Source organism: Globicephala melas, chromosome 11 (genome assembly GCF_963455315.2).
Source record: "Globicephala melas chromosome 11, mGloMel1.2, whole genome shotgun sequence".
NCBI classification, from domain to species: Eukaryota; Metazoa; Chordata; class Mammalia; order Artiodactyla; family Delphinidae; genus Globicephala; species Globicephala melas.
The window spans coordinates 9,772,446-9,792,059 of NC_083324.2; the positions used below are offsets into that span (position 1 = coordinate 9,772,446).

Here is a 19,614-nt window from a genome sequence, read left to right on the forward strand (position 1 = left end):
CCACCCTCGTTCGCTCTCAGGCTCTCCCCACCCTTCCCAGCGCCCGCCCTCCCCACGGTTTTGCATCATCACGCAAGGAGGGGCTGCGTGCTGAGGTAAGGCGGGGGGAATGGGTGGGCGGCTGTGGGGGGGGGGAGTGCCTCCGATTGGGAGTTTCGAGGTCCCCAGGGAATCTGGGGATTGCAGGTCGCAGGCGAAGGCTGAGCTCCTGCTTCTGTCTCAGTGTAGAAGCCGCTCGCTCGCCCGCCTGCACCCACACGCACATTCTAGGCACAGGGTGGCATCAGCCCCGGACAGGGCGGTTCTATCTCGGGCTGACTACTTCCAACCCTGAGGTCCGGAGCCGGGGCTGTCAGCGCCGGGAGAATGCGAGGTAGTCGGAAGGTGATGCCGCCAAGCATGAAGGGTAGTAGGAAGACCCCAGTCTCTACTGCTAATTCGTCTGTGCCAGTTTTTCCTAAGAAAAACACACATACACACAGGAGCCTGATTTATGACCTCAAGAACCTTTACGCAGAGACTTCTCCGGGGCCAGGCACTGGGCTAGCCTGTAGGGAAAGACGCCAACAAGAAATGCTGGGAATGGAAATGCATCTTTGGTCTTCAGGGGTTACTGTGGCCGGAGCCGGATGAAGTAACCCTGGTCTCCAGTAAATCTGTGGCGGATTCGTTCCTTTTCTTCCTTTCATCGCAAGAGATGGCACAACTGAGAACTCTGCAGAGCGCACTTTCTTCTCTGGCGCTGACAGGTGTAAGGCTCCCTCCTACCCATTTCCAGAGATGCTTTTGGGCTGATGTCAGGTTTCCTCGGGCAGGAAATAGCAAGAAAGAGGTGACAGTAGGAGGAGCAGACAGAAATCTCCCCATCGATCCAGTGATCCAGTGGTCCATTCTTTTTTTTTTTTTTTTCCTGGCTGAAGATTTGGGGGGTTTGGGGAGTGGAATCAGGATGCCAGAGCAGGTTGTAGTGCAGTTAGGAAGCTGTTTTTCAAAGGTGTCCCCTCCTGCAGGTCCAGCCCAAACTTGGCCCATTAAAGCAACAAGTGGCCCTAGTTCCTACACAAGGAAGGGCAATGTATCTGCCCTTGGTGCCCACGTGTACTGCTTATGGTAGTCTCTATTCTTGCTGAGCCTTTCTGTTGGAGTGCAGCGAAACTGTCTTATACAGAATTGAGGGCACAGAGAAAACCAAAACAAGACTATACTTTCTGTTGTAATGTTAGTGTACTAAAGAAAAATGTCCTTGCACATAAACAAAACAACACACACACACACACACCTAAAAAGTCAGAAGTTGGGAAGTTGGTTGTCTCTTCCACCAACCACCTGTATGACCTTGGAACTTCTGTTCCTGTGCCTGAGTTTTACTTTGCCCATCTGTAAAATGATGAAATTGAATTGAATGTTTTACAGGTTAACTTTTAACTTTCAAATCCTCTGTTGAAATAGGCCATGCACCTTTGGCCATGGTGTTCTTTTTAGACCAATATCCTTTGTTGCTTTATGTGCAGGGCACCCATTTTTTGATACCCAAACAACACTTCAAACATTTCCTGGTACAGAGGAGTTTTTTCTTGTTGACCACCCATTTATCTTCCTTCTAGGGAAAGTCCAGTCCATCATTTTCTTTTCAGACATGTCCCTCCTCCAGGTTTCAATACTTAAGGTTTGAGGAGGAAAATAACCTTCTGGCTACAGTGTTCAAGGAAGCGAATAGAGGCTAACAAGAGTTATGCAGGGCTAATCCCTGGACTTCTGCTGGAGTAACGAGGTTGATGACATAGGGTTACCACTGTCCAATAGACAATTCGTGCCGGAGTTAAAAGAAAAAGGAGCCGCCTTCCTCTAAAGCATACATGCTTTATGTATATCTTTTGGGCAATGTTACACTATTTGATTTTGTAAACACATACCATTTTACTGCCACCTTCAAGAAAAGTGATGTAAAAGCTATGCGAAGCTACCCCTGTATACAATGTGATCATCCATCACTCATAGATGTGATGCCCTGCTATATAAGTGCACACCTTGTGCAACCTTATGCTGTGATGCGCCCGCCCCTTCCAGCCAGCCCTGGAGCTGCGGGGGTACTCGCAGCTGCGAGCCAGCTGTGCCAGAAGCTCCCACATAAACAGGGAAATATTTGAATCCCATAATGAGAGATACCAGAGAGGAGAAAAGGCAGAGAGAAGAAGGGGTGGGGAAGAGAGAAAGGGACCTGGTTAAAACATGTGAACTCCTGGATCCACATGTGCCTGAAAGATTGCCTGTTTTTTTTTTTTTTTCAATTATATAGTATTTTATTTCTGTTGCTTGAAGTCAAAATACCCTCTTGTAACTCACCTGTTCTGCTATTCAATACACTGGATCAAAAAGGCTGGAACAAGTGAAATAGATATCCTGGTAAGGCAGCATTAGCTAATTTGGAAAGGGGGAAAGAAGCAAAGCAATAGAAAGGCATCCTTGGGAACACAAATACTGTGATCCTAGGATTTAGGCATCAGTACCTCAGGCTATATTTGATGGAGACTGTATCCTTATTCAGTTTTTAATTTAAGGCTATTAGGCACTTGGTGCCAAAAAATATATTTGAAGAGCTGTGTTACAAGTAATAACACTTGATTTTTCACCTGCCCATGGGAAGATCTATGTTCTCCTCTTCCATTTCCAGGTCACAGCTTGCAATTGCTCAACAAATAGTTCTTGGCTGACTGTTGAATGTTGCCTTATTCTGTGTTCTCTCTTCGCTCTGCTCATTCTCCCCAAACATCTGGCAGCAATCATTATCTTCTTTTTGTTGCAGTCATCTGTGTGCATGTTTTATTTCCCTTGCTAAGCTGGAAGATCCTTGAGGGTAAGGGGCTAGGTATTATTTATCTTTTTATCCCGGACAATGTTCAGAATGGTGTTTTGTACCTAAGAAGCACTCATGTGTTGAATGAATCAGAACTGGTTTGCCATTCCCCACTGCCTTTATCTCACAGTGACAGAAGCATAAAGTGGGCAGAGCAGAAACGACAGCAAATAAACTGTCCTCTTAGTCACAGAATGCAGTTTCTAGAACTTAAAGAATTAGATTTTGAAATAATTTTGTTTTACAAAAATTGCATAAGATTGAAACACTCTAACCTTAAAGCTCTCGATCAACTGTAAAGGAGGGCTTTAATTGGCTCTTCCTGAGTCAAGTGTTTATTCCTGGGCTGAAACTGGGGCCATTGTCATAACAGAAAGTGTGATTTGTTACCAGAGAAAGAGGAAAGTGGCGCTGGGCTTGCAAGATATTTGTATCTTCAGCCAGAGGGCATAGGATCTGGAACTTAATAGGTGACACAGTATTTGTTTGAGATTATATGAATGAAAAATCTTTGTGTAAGAGTGATTAATCTAAAACTTGGCCAGTCATTGTCCTAGTGTCATATTAAATTGCAGGAGAATCTAGTTTTAGGCACAAAGATCATAAATATAAAATGTGTTCCCAGGCTTGGTTCTGTGTAGTCAGTAATCTGTACTCACCCAGTCATTAATAAAAATGAAAGTTAAGGACTCAGTCCTAACTTATATGCTTAGCATTGTATTTTGTTAACAATCTCAGTTTTATTTTCTTTGTTCTCCCCTGTCCATCATCTTCTGCAGAAAATAATGTCTCCACTTTCAATTCCCTGTCTATTCAAATCCAATTTGTAATTTATAAAGTTGTCCTCCTTAAGGGCTGCTGCTTCTGCCACAGTAATGTACTCTGGCCATTATTATACTCTTCCATCTTTCATGTAGGTCTCCATCCATAGGTTTTGTTTTCATAGCTTTTTTTTTTTTTTTTTTTTTTTTTTGGCGGTACGCGGGCCTCTTACTGTTGTGGCCTCTCCCGTTGCAGAGCACAGGCTCCGGACGCGCAGGCTCAGTGGCCATGGCTCACGGGCCCAGCCGCTCCGCGGCATGTGGGATCTTCCCAGACCAGGGCACGAACCCGTGCATCGGGTTCCATGCATCGGCAGGCGGACTCTCAACCACTGCGCCACCAGGGAAGCCCAGCTGCTGCTTTTTTTTTTTTTTTTTAACACAATCTTACATTTGTATTGCATTACTGGGTCAAGGTCACTTTTTTCTTGGCGGGGGGTGGGGGGAGAGGGAGGGAGGGAGAGAGAGAGAGAGAGAGAGAGAGAGGAAGAGAAAAAAATTCTATCTCATCTGTTGTACTTTCCTGTCATATTTACTTATAGTAGATATCTTGTGTCAGTTACTCCATCTATTTCCTACTTCCATCTTTTTAAGGAGCTCTGATTTTGTACATTCCCTAAGTTGGTAGGGGCGGGAATGTTCCTGATGTTCCTTTGGTAACATCATGGGCTAGCTATTCCTCTGGGAAACAACCCCTCTCAGTCTGTAAGAGTTGAGATGGAGCTGTTAACCTTAATGCCTCACCTATCCAAACTCAGGTGTGGACACACATCTAGTGTTGGCAAAATTGAGCCCTCCTTTCCCCCTGCTGAGGCTGAAGAGTTCAAGGATAGGTAAAGGACCTCAGATGTTATGTACTGACACTTGCATAAGGCAGATCTATTCCTCTTGACCTCTTATCTAGGAAGACAGAAATGGGGGCTTCCAGTAGCTGTCTTTTCCATCACATGGATAAACCGCAACTGAGAATAAAATCAACACACGTAGAGAAGCAGATCAAATATACAGAGAGAAAAGGAGAGCCCTGATGAGTCATCTGAGACTCTGGATCTGGCAATGGCTGAAGCTGTATTTGCCTTGGAACATTCCACTTGGTCCCCCAATATATTCCATCCCTTGCTTAAGTTAGTGATTCATTTCAGTTGAGTCTCTCAAAACTGAGGATACTAATTTAGATTGTCATTGCTTAAAGATAAGCAGATAATTTTTAAAAATACCTCCTGATTCTTAGATTCCTGTGAGCATGAACTACAGAAAGTTTAAAACTCTATGACATGGAGTGTGGTAGTAGTCTTAGAGTCACCTCTTAACATGAATCCAGACCTTGAGCATATGATATAAAGCTCCAAATGACAGTGACTGCAAATGACCAGTTGAGTGGGAAGTAAGATTAAAACTTAAGAAGGCTGGAGTATAACTGTGAATTTTTAAATTGTCTTAAAATCACAATTTATGTTTATCTCATGATAAGATGAAAACAGGAAAACAATGATCTGAAGTCTACAGGATTCAACAAAAGCAATAAAAAGAGAGAAGTTTACAGCAATACAAATCTACCTCAGGAAACAAGAAAAATCTCAAATGAACAACCCAACCTTACAAATAAAGGAACCAGGAAAAGAACAAAGTCCAAAGTTAGTAGAAGGAAAGAAATAAGACAAGAGCAGAAATAAATGAAATAAAGACTAAAAAAAATTTAGAAAGGATAAATAAAATTAAGAACTGGTTCTTTGAAAAGATAAAATTGATAAACCTTTAGCCAGAATCATCAAGAAAAAAAAGAGAGAGGACCCAAATAAATAAGAAATGAAAGATGAGAAGTTACAACCAACACCACAGAAATACAAAGAATCATAAGACATTACTACAAACAATTAAACACCAATAAACTGGACACCCTAGATAGAAGACATGGACAAATTTCTAGAAATGTTACAATCTCTTAAGACTGAATCAGGACTAGAAAATATGAACAGACCAATCATCAGTAATGAAATTGAATAAGTAATAAAACACTCCCAACAAATAAAAGTCCAGGACCAGACAGTTTCCCAGGTGAACCCTATCAAACATTTAGAGAAGAGTTAACACCTACCCTTCTCAAACTATTCCAAAAAATTACAGAAGGAGAAACACTCTGAACTCATTCTATGAGGCCAGCATCACCCTGGTACTAAAACCAGTCAAAGACACCACAAAAAAAAGAAAATTACAGGCCAGTATCACCAATGCACATAGATGCAAAATTCCTCAACAAATTATTAGCAAATCGAATTCAACAATACATTAAAAGCATCATACACCATAATCAAGTGGGATTTATCCCAGGGATGCAAGGATGGTTCAGTAACAGTAAATCAATCAATGAGATAAACCACATTAACAACCTGAATGCTAAAAATCATATGATCATGTAGTATAGGCTTTTGTATGTGTGTGTCAGACGTATAGGGTGTGATAGTTCACCTATCTAAACCTAGTAGTAAATCTAAAGTAGTAGAGTTTCCTTTATCTTTTAGAAGAATAACACCCTGCTTACTTACGGGCCATGGATGCATTTGAACCTGCTCACTGAACCTCACAGATTTCTTGAATCAACCATGATGTGAGGTTTATTCTGTTTCATTGAACATCTACTGTCTATTAGGCACTAGCATGGGCAGTTTACATGCAGTGAGTCAATCTGTGTGAAACCTATAAAAGAGTTACTATTTTTATTATTAACCTAATTTTAGACAAGAAATTATTATAATAGCTAACACTTATCTGGAACTTACTATGCCTCAGGTACTGCTTGAATGGTTTACACACATGTTGATTTATTTAATCCTCATAATAAACTAAGGATTTATCTCATCCCCAACACATAAAAGGGAGGTATTATTATTCATCACCCCTATTTTTCAGATGAAGAAATTGAGGTACATTGTTTTTAAGAGACTTGCCAAGGACATAAAGCTAGGAAGCACAGAGCTCAATTTGAAGTGAGGAACTCTATCTTCAAAGTCTATGTTTCAACCCCTCTGCCATCTAGCTCTTAGGTACAGAAACAGAGCTCATACCCATGTCTAAGCTCAGCAACACTTTTAACTATTGTACTCTGTTGTCTGTCTATGTATTAGACACTAATCTCTATCAGCAGTGTTTCCAGAACTATTCCTCTTGGATGAATCACGTTCTGGGTATGTCCAGTGAACCCCTGAACATAAAATGTTTAAATTATTGGAAAGTTCTCTCTGGGGAATGTATTAGTATGTCTTACAAGACCATCTACCATGCTTAATTCCACTAATCGAATTAAATGGAATTTTAGACCATCTATCATTTTTTAATATTCACATCTCATTTAATATTCAAACAATATTCCTTAGAGTAATTACTCATATTCTTTGCATATCTTGATTCTTTGTGATGTGGGCCCATTTCTCATGATCATATCTGCTTTGAAATTATTTAACGTAAGTTGATACTAGTATCTTCCCCATGCAAGTTACTTATCTTACAATGATTAAAAAATTTTTTTATCATTGTGTTGTGAATTCACAGCATTTTAAAAATTATTTTTTATTTTATTTATTTTTGACTGTGTTGGGTCTTCATTGCTGTGTGCAGGCTTTCTCTAGTTACGGCAAGCAGGGGCTACTCTCCATTGCAGTGTGCTGGCTTCTCACTGCGGTGGCTTCTTTTGTTGTGGAGCACAGGCTCTATGCGTGCAGGCTTCAGTAGTTGTGGCTCGCAGGCTCTAGAGCGCAGGCTCAGTAGTTGTGGTGCACGGGCTTAGTTGCTCCAGGGCATGTGGGATCTTCCTGGACCAGGGATCAAACCCATGTCCCCTGCATTGGCAGGCGGATTCTTAACCACTGCGCCACCAGGGAAGTCCCTATCCTATAATGATTTTGATTCTTCAGTTCCTCAACCCTCCACCCCATTAAAATAAAATCAGAAGTGGGATCAAGTCTCATTTCTGTGGGGAGAAGGTAGCAGGTAAGCTCTTGTAGACATTCATTCAGTCAATCAATCTCAGTTGAGGACTCCTGCTTCTAGCCATGATGGAGTAATTGGCCTCAGAATTTTCCTCTCAAAGCTAATCATTAGAAAGTTAGAATAACTTAAACAACCCTTTTAAGACTCTGGGCAGCTAGGAGCTCAGGACTGTGTTCCCCAAAGGAGGGGGAACAAATGAGGCAAGCCCTATGAATGTTCCTGCCTGGTGCCACTTTTCAGACCCAAGCTGAGCATGGTCAATGGGCTAATTTGAGAAAACAGAGATCAGAGTTCAGAGAGACTCCGGAAGCTGCAACTTGCAGGCAAGAGTACAAGATAGACAGGAGGCACACAGAGAAAGAGGGCTAGAAATATGTATGGTAGTCCCTCGAATTTTGGCTCAACACTGAACTGGGAAAACACAGGATGAGGATATGGGACCCTAGGAAAATAACAACTATCAGGGAACTGTAACAGAGCTCACACAGCACTGGGAGACACTGAAGTGCTAACCCTCTGGAGGGGAGAAATCTTTCTGAAGACTCCGACAAATTAGTAGAGACCCAGAAAGGTTACACTTTAATAGCAGGGCTAAATACCCACTGGAAAAAGTCTTAAAAACCAACCTGGAAAGGATCTAGCTGCCCTGCAAGTAACCTAACATCTGCTAAAACAAGATTCAACGCTTTTTAAAGGAAGACAGTGAAATGAAGACACAACCACATTATTTTTACACTGTACAGAATCCAATAAAAATTATAAGGCATGTGAAAAGGCAGGAGGAAAAACTAGTCAATAAAAACAGATCTAGAAATGACAGATTTTAGAATCAGCACAAATACAAAAAAAACAGTGTGACAGAATTCTAAAATAGCCCCCATAATTATATAGTGAATGGGATTTTGCAGGTGTAATTGAGGTTATTAATCGGTTGGCTTTGAGAGAGATTCTCCAGGTGAGCCTAACCTAATCATGTAAGTCCTTAAAATAAGACTTTTCTTTGGCTGGTCACAAAAGAGTAAGTCAGAGAGATCCTAAGTGTGAGAAGGATTCAACATGAAGGAGGTTCTCTATTGCTGAGAGGGAAGGAGCCATCTGGAAGGGTCTGAGAGCGGCCCTAGCAGCTGTCTGGCCCCTGGATAACGGCAAGAGAAGACAAGGACGTCGTCCCTACAGTTGTAAGTAACTGAATTCTACTGACAAGGTAAATAACCTTGGACACGGATTTTTCCCAGAGCTTCCAGATAACAGCTCAGCCTGGCTGACATTCTGACTTCAGTTCTGTAAGAAAAGCCTCAGGAGAGATCCCAGCCAAGCCACCCATACTTGAGTACCTAAAGATCTGTGAGATAAATGAGTATTGTTTTAAGTCACTAAATGTGTGGTAGTTGTGTCACAGCAATAGGAAATAAATATAACAGCTAGTGTAAATATGTTCAAGAATTTGAGGGAAACATGAACCCAATGAGGAGAGAAGTGAAAAATGTAAAAATAAATGGAATGTGTAGGGCTGAAAAATACATTGTTTGAAATTCACTGCATCTGTGTAACAGCAGTTGCACACTGCAGAAGAAAGACAAACTTGAACATTGTTCAAGACAGACCATATATTGTTCCATAAACAAGTTTCATACACTTAAAATTATTGAACTCATTCTGATAACAATGGTATTAACTTGATAATCAATAACAAAATATCTAGAAAATCCCCGAATATTTGATATTTAAACACACTTAACTCACAATTTAAAGAAAAATCCAGATAGGGGCTTCCCTGGTGGCGCGGTGGTTGAGAGTCCGCCTGCCAACGCAGGGGACACGGGTTCATGCCCCAGTCCGGGAAGATCCCACATGCCGCGGAGCGGCTAGACCCATGAGCCATGGCCCCTGAGCCTGCGCGTCCGGAGCCTGTGCTCCGCAACACGAGAGGCCACAACAGTGAGAGGCCAGCGTACCGCAAAAAAAAAAAAAAAAAATCCAGATAAATTAGAATATACTTTTAATGACTGATAACAATAACAGCCTGTCAAAATCTGTTGACTCTATCTGAAGCAGTTCTTAGGGAGAGATTTATAGCTTAAAGCCATATAGCAGAAAAGAAAATATACATTTAATTCAATCATCTAAACTTTGCATTCGAAACTAAAAAAGTAAAATAAATTAAACTCAAAGTAAAAAGAAAGAATAAAAAGTATAAATCAATAAAATAGAAAAGAGCAAAAAGAGATAAAACCCAATAATACCAAAAGCTGTTCCTTGTAAAGACCAGTAAAACTGAAAATGTCTAAGCTGGACAGATTAAGAAAAAAAGAAAGAAGAGAGAAATGACCAATATAAAAAGAAAAAGCATCACTCTAGACCCTAGACTCATGGAAAGGAAAATAAGGAAATGTCATGAAAATTTTTATATCAAAAAATTGATAACTAAGTGAAATGGACAAATTCATTGAAAGGCACAACTTACCAAAATTGACTCAAAAAGAAAGAAAAAAATCTAAAAGCTTTATGTTTGTTAAATTTCCTTTACAGTGAAAAACCTTCCCATGCCTGGGGCTGGTGGTGGGAATGGGGATAAACTGGAAATGGGCATGAGAGATCTTATTAGGGTAATAAAGATATTCTAAAACTGATTTATGTTGATGGTTGTATAATTTGGTAGTTACTAAAAATGACTAAATTGTGTCCTTGAAATTAGTGGATTTTATAAGTAAAATTCATCTCAACAAAGCTGTTTGAATAAGATAAACAAAGTAACTATAAAAATCCTTCCCACAAAGAAAATTCTAGGTCCAGATGGCTTTCCTTGGTGAATGTGATCAACAATTTAAGGGAAAATGTCAATCTTACACAGACTCGTTCAGAAAATAGGGGAGAAGGAAGCAGAAATGGTGAAAATTTCACAAAACATGTATTTTACAAAGAACTTGTACATAAGGAAGATTATATATTACACACACATACAGAAAAAGTATATGTTCACTGAAAAAGGTACACAAAAGGCAGTAGGCACATGAAAAGATGTTCAGCACCATTAGTTTTCAGGGATAAGCAAATTAAAACCAAAATGAGATCCCACTACCTATTACAAAGGTTAAAATGAAAGACTGACCATTGTGAGTGTTAGAAAGGATACAGCAGAACTAGTACTTTTATACACTGCTGGTCAGAATGCAAAATGGTGCAACCACTTTAGAAAAGTCTTTCTCAGTCTCTCATAAAGGTAAACATACACTTACCATTCAACCCAACATTTCCACTTCTACCCAAGGAAATAACAGTATATGTCCACAGGTATTTCTGTATAAATGTTTATAGTGGTGTTATTCAAAATAACTATAAAATGGAAACAACCTAAATGCCCATCAAAAGGATAAATACATGTGGTATATCCATACAATGGAATACTACTCAGCTATAAAAGGGAACAACTAATATACACTAAACAGATATATCTCAAAAATGTTATAGGAAGTAAAAGAAGAAAGACAGTGTATGCAATATGACATCTTTTATATGAAATTCTAGAAAAGTCAAAGTTAATATGTAGTGAGAGCAGATCAGCCTGGGTCTGAGAATAGGGGACAGATTGAGTAAACGGGTATAAGGTACCTTTCCAGGGTGACGAAAATGTTATATATCTAATTTGTGGTGGTTTTTAGTATATAAAGTTTTATGCTTAGTTTATATTTTATAAACTCATCAATCATATATTTAATATGCGTATACTTTTGTTTATGTAAACTATACCACAATAAAGTTTATATATAAGGTTAAGATCCCATTATCTGGGCAAATTATTCAACTCATCCATTTTTATTATCTATAAACTAAAGAGGTTTTTTTTTTGGTGGCTCTCTGAGATTTAACATTTCTTTCAGCTCTACTTATATGCCATGATTTTTATATAAATTTTGATAAAATAACTTGCATGATGCCACCTCATGAACTTTTACACTTATATTTATGTTGCTTCTTGTAAAACATTATTTCCCTATAATTCCAACAGTGATTAATATTATAACTAATACTTTAAAAAAGGAATTGATAAAAGTGCTTTAGAAATCTCTTTCAAATACTGATAATGTCTTACTTAGGATGTTAAGACCATACCTGTCTTGCTCCTACTTCGGGTCCACTCTTAGAAATCTCTGAATATAAAATGTGGTGGTATCCCATGATATTATCTACAATAGTCTTCTCTAAGCCAGATTTGTCACAGTCATGTCAGCCTTCTTCACATCCTGTCACACTTTAGCAGTTATAAAGATTGGTTCCTTGTGATTTTTCGTTAAGTCTTCCTTTCTGAGGCTTGTTCATCCTGGTGTTCTTACCTATAGGAAAAGGTTTCAAGTCCATGGGATGGTAAGTCTGCATTACATAGTTATTCCAGTCAGGAAAGATATATGGAGAGATGGCCAGTCTATAAAAGGTAACCTGATAGAGTCAAACATAGTTAAGAACCTGGTTATTTATTTCGAGAGCAGCTCAAAATTGTATGTCTGCTAAGAGTTGGGGCACTTCTGACTCAATCATAACTGAAAGGATTCTTTAGGGACTCTATGAAATCAAAAGATTAAATTAAGACAAGTTAAAACAACTTTAGAGGGCTGACAGAAATGTTCTACATCTTGATAGGGATAGTGGTTACATGGGTAAATATATCTGTCAAAAGTCATGGATTCACACACTTAAGATGTGTGCATGTTCTCCATATAAACATAACTTGAAAAGGTTAACAACCATTTTACAAGAGTAACTTTACAATGGAGAAACATGTCAAACACTACCTCAGCCAGGTGATCAAGGTTAATATCAACAATGATAAGCTACATTGATAGTATATACCCTTGATGTTATGTGATAAAATTGGCACTTTATCTCTGTGATCTCCTCCCCCAAACCCATAACCCCATTATAATTGTGAGGAAAATATCAGAGAAATCCCAGTTGAGAGACATTCTACAAAACATCTGGCCAGTACTTCTCAAAAGGGTCAATGTCATCAAAAACAAGGAAAGCCTGAGAAACTGTCACAGTTAAGAGGAACCTAAGGAGACATGATGACTAAACATAATGTGATATCCTGGATGGGATCCTGTAACAGAAAAAATACACTAAGTGAAAACTAAGGAAATATGAATAAAGTATGAACTTTAGTTAATAATAATGTATCAATATTGTCATTAATTGTGACAAATTAATATAAGGTGCTAATAATAAGGGAAAGTGGGTGTGGGGATATCAGAACTCTCTGTACTATCTTTGCACCTTCTTTGTAAATATGAAGCTCTTCTCCTAAAATAAAAGATTATTAAAACCATTCTGAATGAGAGACAAGTATATAAAATACGTGGGAGCTCAAACATATCCATGAAGGAGGCAGTGTTCATGTTATCATATAATTTATTGTCAAAATCTGAACATGTTTTGAAGTAGAAGGGGATGCAATTAATAATTGTATCAGGACAAGAGGCATAAACTGAGATGTATGGTCCCCCTAAGTACAAAGTCGTATTAAATATCCAAGCTCTTGTTTCACACGTCCTGTGTTTCAATCCAAACTCTACCACTTGCTAATTAAGTAAATTATTTCACCTCGCTGAGCATTATTTGCAATTTGAGAAAGAGAGTAATATTTACCTTGTAAAATTTGGGAGAATTAAATGAGATGATCAAATTAAAGAGCTTACTTAGCAAACGCCTGGCACATAATCAGGACTCAATAAATGGTAGATGACAATTTGTGTATATTTGGACATTAGTGAATTTTGCTGAAGCATGCCTGCATAATTACACTGAATCCTCTACACTAATGCATCCTCTTGTTTTTCATCCTAACCAACAGTAGTCATACAAATACTTACTCTTTAATAGTTAGCTCAGATGTGACAACTTCTAGGTCCCACCCAGGATGTGTTAGGAGACTGAATGTCGTCTACAATAATGATGATGATGGTTATCATCATAACCATCATCATCATAAATGATACTGACTACATAGCTTCTTTTCCTTTCAGTAACTCTCACTTCACCTTATCTTGGTGGGTCTGTCAGTATCATGGTCCCAGCACCCAGCTGCAGAAGTGGTACATGGACAAGGCTAAGGCACATCCTCTTAGATACAGAGATTGCTCCAGAAATGGGCCTAAGACTAAAGCAGAGTCAATAAATGTCATGTGAGGAAAAGAGGTAACTTTACCTTTGGAGTCATGACCTCTAATGACATTAACCCAGATCTGCTAATGGTCTTCTTTGCAACAATGTGGAAAGACAACTCAGAAGCAAACAAAATTAAGAGGTAGAGAAGGAGATAGAGTTCAGGTGCCATGGTTTGAACTCCTGAGTCCAGCTGTGCATGGACTCAGGAGTTCAAACCTGAATGCATCCTCATGCAAATTTTTTTTCCTACTTAAGCTAGTTTGAATTCCTATTTCTGTCACTTACAGTCGAAGAAGCCATAAGTAATAGAGTGAATTGTCTGTCTCACTCTGCACTCGCCTACAATAGCTTTTATACTATTCATGGTTTCTTGAATTTTTTTTCCCCTCCCTAGACTTACATCTTGGATAAAGATTGAAGTTCAGAGACTCGGTGTTTAACAACTTGGAATCCTTCCCTCTTGGTTGATAATTTGTAAATGTTGGCTGAATAAGTGAATGATGCAGTTCTTACACAGGTGAGCTCAATTACTGGTCCTCCATCATTAGAATTTGCAAACAGTATGTGAACAGAAGGACACAGTCTCTGGTTTGATTCTGGACATTTTCCTCCTCCATTATCGTCTCTATTTCAATCTGTTATGAGGTCATTTTTCTCTGATGCCTTGCTTCTCCTTGAAGAACAGGTTTTTGTGAGATAGCTCACACATACTCTTTATTTGTTCATTATTCCTGCATTAAAGTTCAAGGGGCTTTTCTTGTTGTTTCGTGTTAGTCTTTCATCTGTATAGCTGTCATTTTATTTCTATGCATTTGCAATTCCTTGCTCACATTTGCTCAATGGGAATATTCTCCATGCTCAGCAGACCTCTTTCAATTGTAAGTGATGGAAACCTAACACAAACTAGATGAAGCAAAAAAAAAAGGTTACTTTGTTGACTCATGTAGCTGGATGTCCAAGGGGCAACCTGAGCTTCAGATACGGCTGGATCCAGGTGATTAAAGAAGTCTTGAGGCGCTTCATCGTTCAGGGTCTGTTTGCCTTTGTATCTTTTTGCTTGGTGGCTTAGTTATCTCCTGTTGTGGCTAGGCTCTTTGCATTGACAGGCAAGATAATCACTGTCCCAGCTACTTTATAAAATCATTACAGGTCAAAATGCTAAAGTAATAGATATCTCTATGCCAATGACCACAGAACAAGTACAGAAAGTAGCATGAAAGTAATCTAGTTGGGCAAAGCTGAGTCATGCTTTACACCAGGAAGTGATCAGACACTGTGGCTGAGAGACTCAAGAAAACTATGTGGGTGATAGAGGAACAATTCCACACTGGGATTAATAGCTGTCCACTAAATACAAAGTAAAAAAACCAAAAAAAAACCCAAAAAAATAATTCCCTTTTATTGTAACTAGGGAAAGCTAGTCCTCAAGATAGCCCTTTCTTCATGACTTTTTCCATCTTCCATTCTAAGACACATCTGGACATCAAAATGGCAAGCTTAAAATCCCTATCACCATCACCATACTCTACTCTAGAGTCTGACTGCCTTGTCCAGCCATCAAAGACAAATATTTAACTCTTTTTGCCTATTACATGTAGGGTCACATAATACAAAAAGTTAACAAGAACTGAGTTCAATTAAATTAGAATATTAAATATTTTTGTGGACTCTCCACATCGACCAAGCACATAGTCAACGCTCATGCAGCCCACTTCATCTGCTTGCATTAAGGCTTGACTCCCACACCTGCCTCACTTCTTACAGCCACGACTGTTTTCCTTAGAATTTCTAAAATATCACAATGGACTGCTTAAAATCTTGGAACAAATGTCTACTCACAATAGCTAACATATGGTAAGATTATCTTCAGTTTGGTGTCTCAGTTTGGATCTAGACTGTACATTATTTAGATCAATCGTTCTCAACCAGGGGTAGTATTGTCTCTGGTGGATATTTGGCATTCTCTGAGACATTTCTGATTATCATGACTGAGTAAAAGACTGTCATATCTCCATGTATCTGGTGGGTTGAGGCCAAGGATGCTGCTAAACATTATACAATGCATAGGACAGCAAACAACAAAAAAATGTGTCACTCCAAAATTTTAGTGCTGAGGTTGAGAAACCCTGATCGAGATGAATACATTTCGGGGAAATTTTTATTTTATTATTTAAATTCTTTATCACATACAGTATGAAGAATATAAACAGGTAAAGAAATAATTATTTGAAGGAAAAATGCAGTAGGCAAGAATAATTATTGATGATTTTAATTCTCTTTATAACTCTTTTCTTTCATTATTTATTTTTTTTTAAAGCCATCATGTCCTATTATGGAATTCCAATTGGGTTCTTAGATCTTTAATAGAACAAAAACGTGAAATAAAAATCAAAAAGCACTAAAACACAAGAAACCATGGTCCTAGTTCCCATTATATCTTTTAGTAGAGTTATGACTTGGGAAAATCATTTAATCCCTTAAAAACTAATTTTCCAACTTTTCAATATGAAATACTTAAATTATTGTTTTAAAATAAAATGTTAATCTACTAAAGAAGAACACAATGTAAAAAGAAACCCAAAGAAATGCTATGAGGGGAGAAAACCAAGGAATCAAAAACCCTAATTTAGCTTACCTTCTTTCTCCACAATGGTACTGAAACAGAAATTTTTCTAGAGTCATCTCACTAATCACTGAATTCAATGAACTCTACTTTCCTTTCCAGCTCTAATGTTTAATTACTAAATCAAACTTTATCTGTCCTAGGCTCCGTTTTTAAAATATTTTGCTCTCTATCAAGGATTAAAGTTTGACCTAATAAAATAACCAAATCTATCCTCTTAGAAACCATCAGGGAGTAATATTTCTGAGATAAACAGAGAGCAATCTTAGAGAATTATTCGAATACTTATAAGAATAATGCCAATCTAGAGCAGGTGACATTTTACATGAGGATGCCATTTTGCTTCTGCCAAATTATGTGAGAAGATGGTTTATTCAAGACTTGTCTAAAAGGGACAGCTCCAAAATGCCAAGCCACAGAGCAAGCCACGTTCCAGAAACAGGAACAAGTGATGGAAGATCACTCCCGACAGCATTCACTTGATATAAGAAAACAATATGTCTCACATACAGAAAACCAGTTATGAATTGAAAAGAAAATTTTAAGTATGAAACAAAATTTTCTTTGTTAACCAGTGGATTCTTCTAAGAATGTTTATGCTCAAAATTTCAAATAAGATTTTGGAATGCCAGAAAATGAGCAGGAATGTAAGACCAGTAGAAGTACTTACTAAGAATGTGTTCATCTCTTCTAGTTTGTCCATTTGTTGGTGTACAATTGTTCATAGTAGTTTCTCATATTCCTTTCCATTTGTGTGGTATCTAGGTGTAATGTACCGTCTTTCATTTATAATTTTATTTATTTGAATCCTCTTTTATTTTCTTGGTAAGTCTAGCTAAAGGTCTGTGTGTTTTGTTTATCTTTTCAAAAACACTCAAGTTTCAGGGATCTTTTCTATTTTCTTTTTAGTCTCTTATTCATTCATTTCTGCTCTAATCTTTATTTGTTTCCTCCCACTAACTTTGGTCATAGTTTGTTCTTCTTTTTCTAGTTCTTTGAGTTGTAAAATTAGGTTGTTTATTTGAGATCTTTCTTTTTTCTTCATGTAGGTACTTATCACTAAAAACTTCCCTCTTAGAACTGCTTTAGATGCATTCCATAAGTTTTGGTATATTGTACTTTCATTTTTATTTGTCTCAAGAAGTGGTTTTGATTTCTCTTTTGATTTCTTCCTTGACCCACTGGCTGTTCAGTAGCATGCTGTTTAATCTCCACATATTGGTTAATTTTTCAGTTTTCTCCTGGTAAACTAGGAGAAACTAGGAAACTAGGAACTTTTAGTTTTATGCAACTGTGGTGCAAAAAGGCTTTTGATATGATTTTAATCTTCTTTATTTTTTTCAAAGAAGACAGTCAAACAACTACATGAAAAAGTCCTCAACATCACTAATCACCGGAAAAATGCAAAACCACAATGAGATACCATCTCATACCTGTCAAAATGACTATTATCAGAAAGACGAGAAACAACAAGTGTTGGCAAGGATGTAGAGAAAAGGAACTCTCCTGCACCATTGGTGAGAATGTAACTTGGTGCAGCCACTATGGAAAACTAAGAGGGTTCCTCAAAACATTAAAAATAAAACTACTACATGATCCAGCAATCCCATTTCTGGGTATATATACAAAGGAAATGAGAACAGGATCTTGGGAGAGATATCTGCACTCTCATGTTCATTGCAGCATTATTCACAATAACCAAGATATGGAAACAACCTAAGTGTTCCTCAGCAGATGAATGAATAAAGATGAGGTGGGGGGGTGTATATACATATGTACATATCATTCAGCCATGAGAAAGAAAGACATCTTGACATTTGTCACAACATGGATAGAACTTGAGGGCACTAGGCTAAATGAAATAAGACTGACACTGAAAGACAAATATTGTATGATCTCATTTACATATGGAATCTAAAAAAACCAAACAAACAAAACCCAAAATTCATAAAACTTGTAGAAACAGAGAAAAAAAGGGTGGTTACCAGGAGCTGGGAGGTGGCAGAGAAGTGATATGTTGGTCAAAGGTTATAAACTTCTAGTTGTAAGATAAATAAGTTCTGGGGAATCTAATGTACAGTATAGTAATTTACGTTAATAATACTGTATTGTATACATGAAAGTTGCTAAGAGAGTATATCTTAAATATTCTTACCACAAAAAATAAATGGAAATTATGCTACATGATTCAGGTATTAGCTAATGTTATGGTAGTAATTACTTTGCAATATATATGTGTATCAAATCAACATGTTGTACACCTTAAATTTACCCAATGTTATATATCATTTATATCTAAATAAAGCTGGAAAAAAGTACTTACTAAGTTTCTTTGCTTCATGCCTTCTCCTCTCTTAATCAGCCTCACCAATTATTTTGGTTTAAGATTTTCTGCTAGGTTTTCCCTTTGATGCATCTTTCCTGGATGTCTTTGTGAAGAAAACATAAACGAATAGAAATTCCATTGCATGGCTCTGTCACTATTTGAGTGTACACTTGACTTCAGAAGGTCTTTATTTGCACTGAACCTTTAAACATGTTGAAGTTCCGATATTTGGGCTTTCAAATCTAATCAAACTTATCCTGGAGTAGAAGGGATTCACACCTCAACACAAACAAGGTTTCTTTCAACCTATCACATGGGTGGACTTTGAGGGCATTATGCTAACTGAAGTAAGTTGGAGAAAGACAAATACTGTAGGATATCACTTATATGTGGAATTTTTAAGAAGTCAAATTCATAGAAACAGAGACTAGAATGGTGGTTACTAGAGGCAGGGGGTTGGGGGTAATCAGGAGATGTCAGCCAAAGAGTACAAACTTCCAGTTTTAAGATGAATAAGTTCTCTGGGTCTAATTACTTTACGGTGATTTTAGCTAATAAAACTGTTTAATATACTTGAAAGTTGCTAAGAGTAGACCTTAAATGTTCTCACCACAAAAAAGAAATGGTAGTTATGTGACACGATGGAGGTGTCAGCTAGCACTACGGTAGTGATCATTTTGCAATATATAAATGTATCATATCAACATATTGTATACCTTAAACTTACACAATGTTATATTTCAATTATATATTAATAAAGCTGGAGAATTTTTTTTAATTCCTGTTGTTTCTTTCCCTTCTTTCTTTTTCTATTAGTGTTAAATATCTTGGCTTTTTCTTTTTATTC

General features: G+C 37.8%; 1 long non-coding RNA gene across 1 annotated transcript; it reads left to right on the forward strand.

Moving 5' to 3' along the window:
* Window positions 1-66: 66 nt before the first annotated feature.
* LOC132598110 (uncharacterized) lies at window positions 67-19,413 on the forward strand. Its single transcript, XR_009565812.1, has 3 exons — window positions 67-95; window positions 14,213-14,335; window positions 17,788-19,413. It is a non-coding gene; the product is annotated as an uncharacterized lncRNA (long non-coding RNA).
* The last annotated feature ends 201 nt before the right edge of the window (window positions 19,414-19,614 follow it).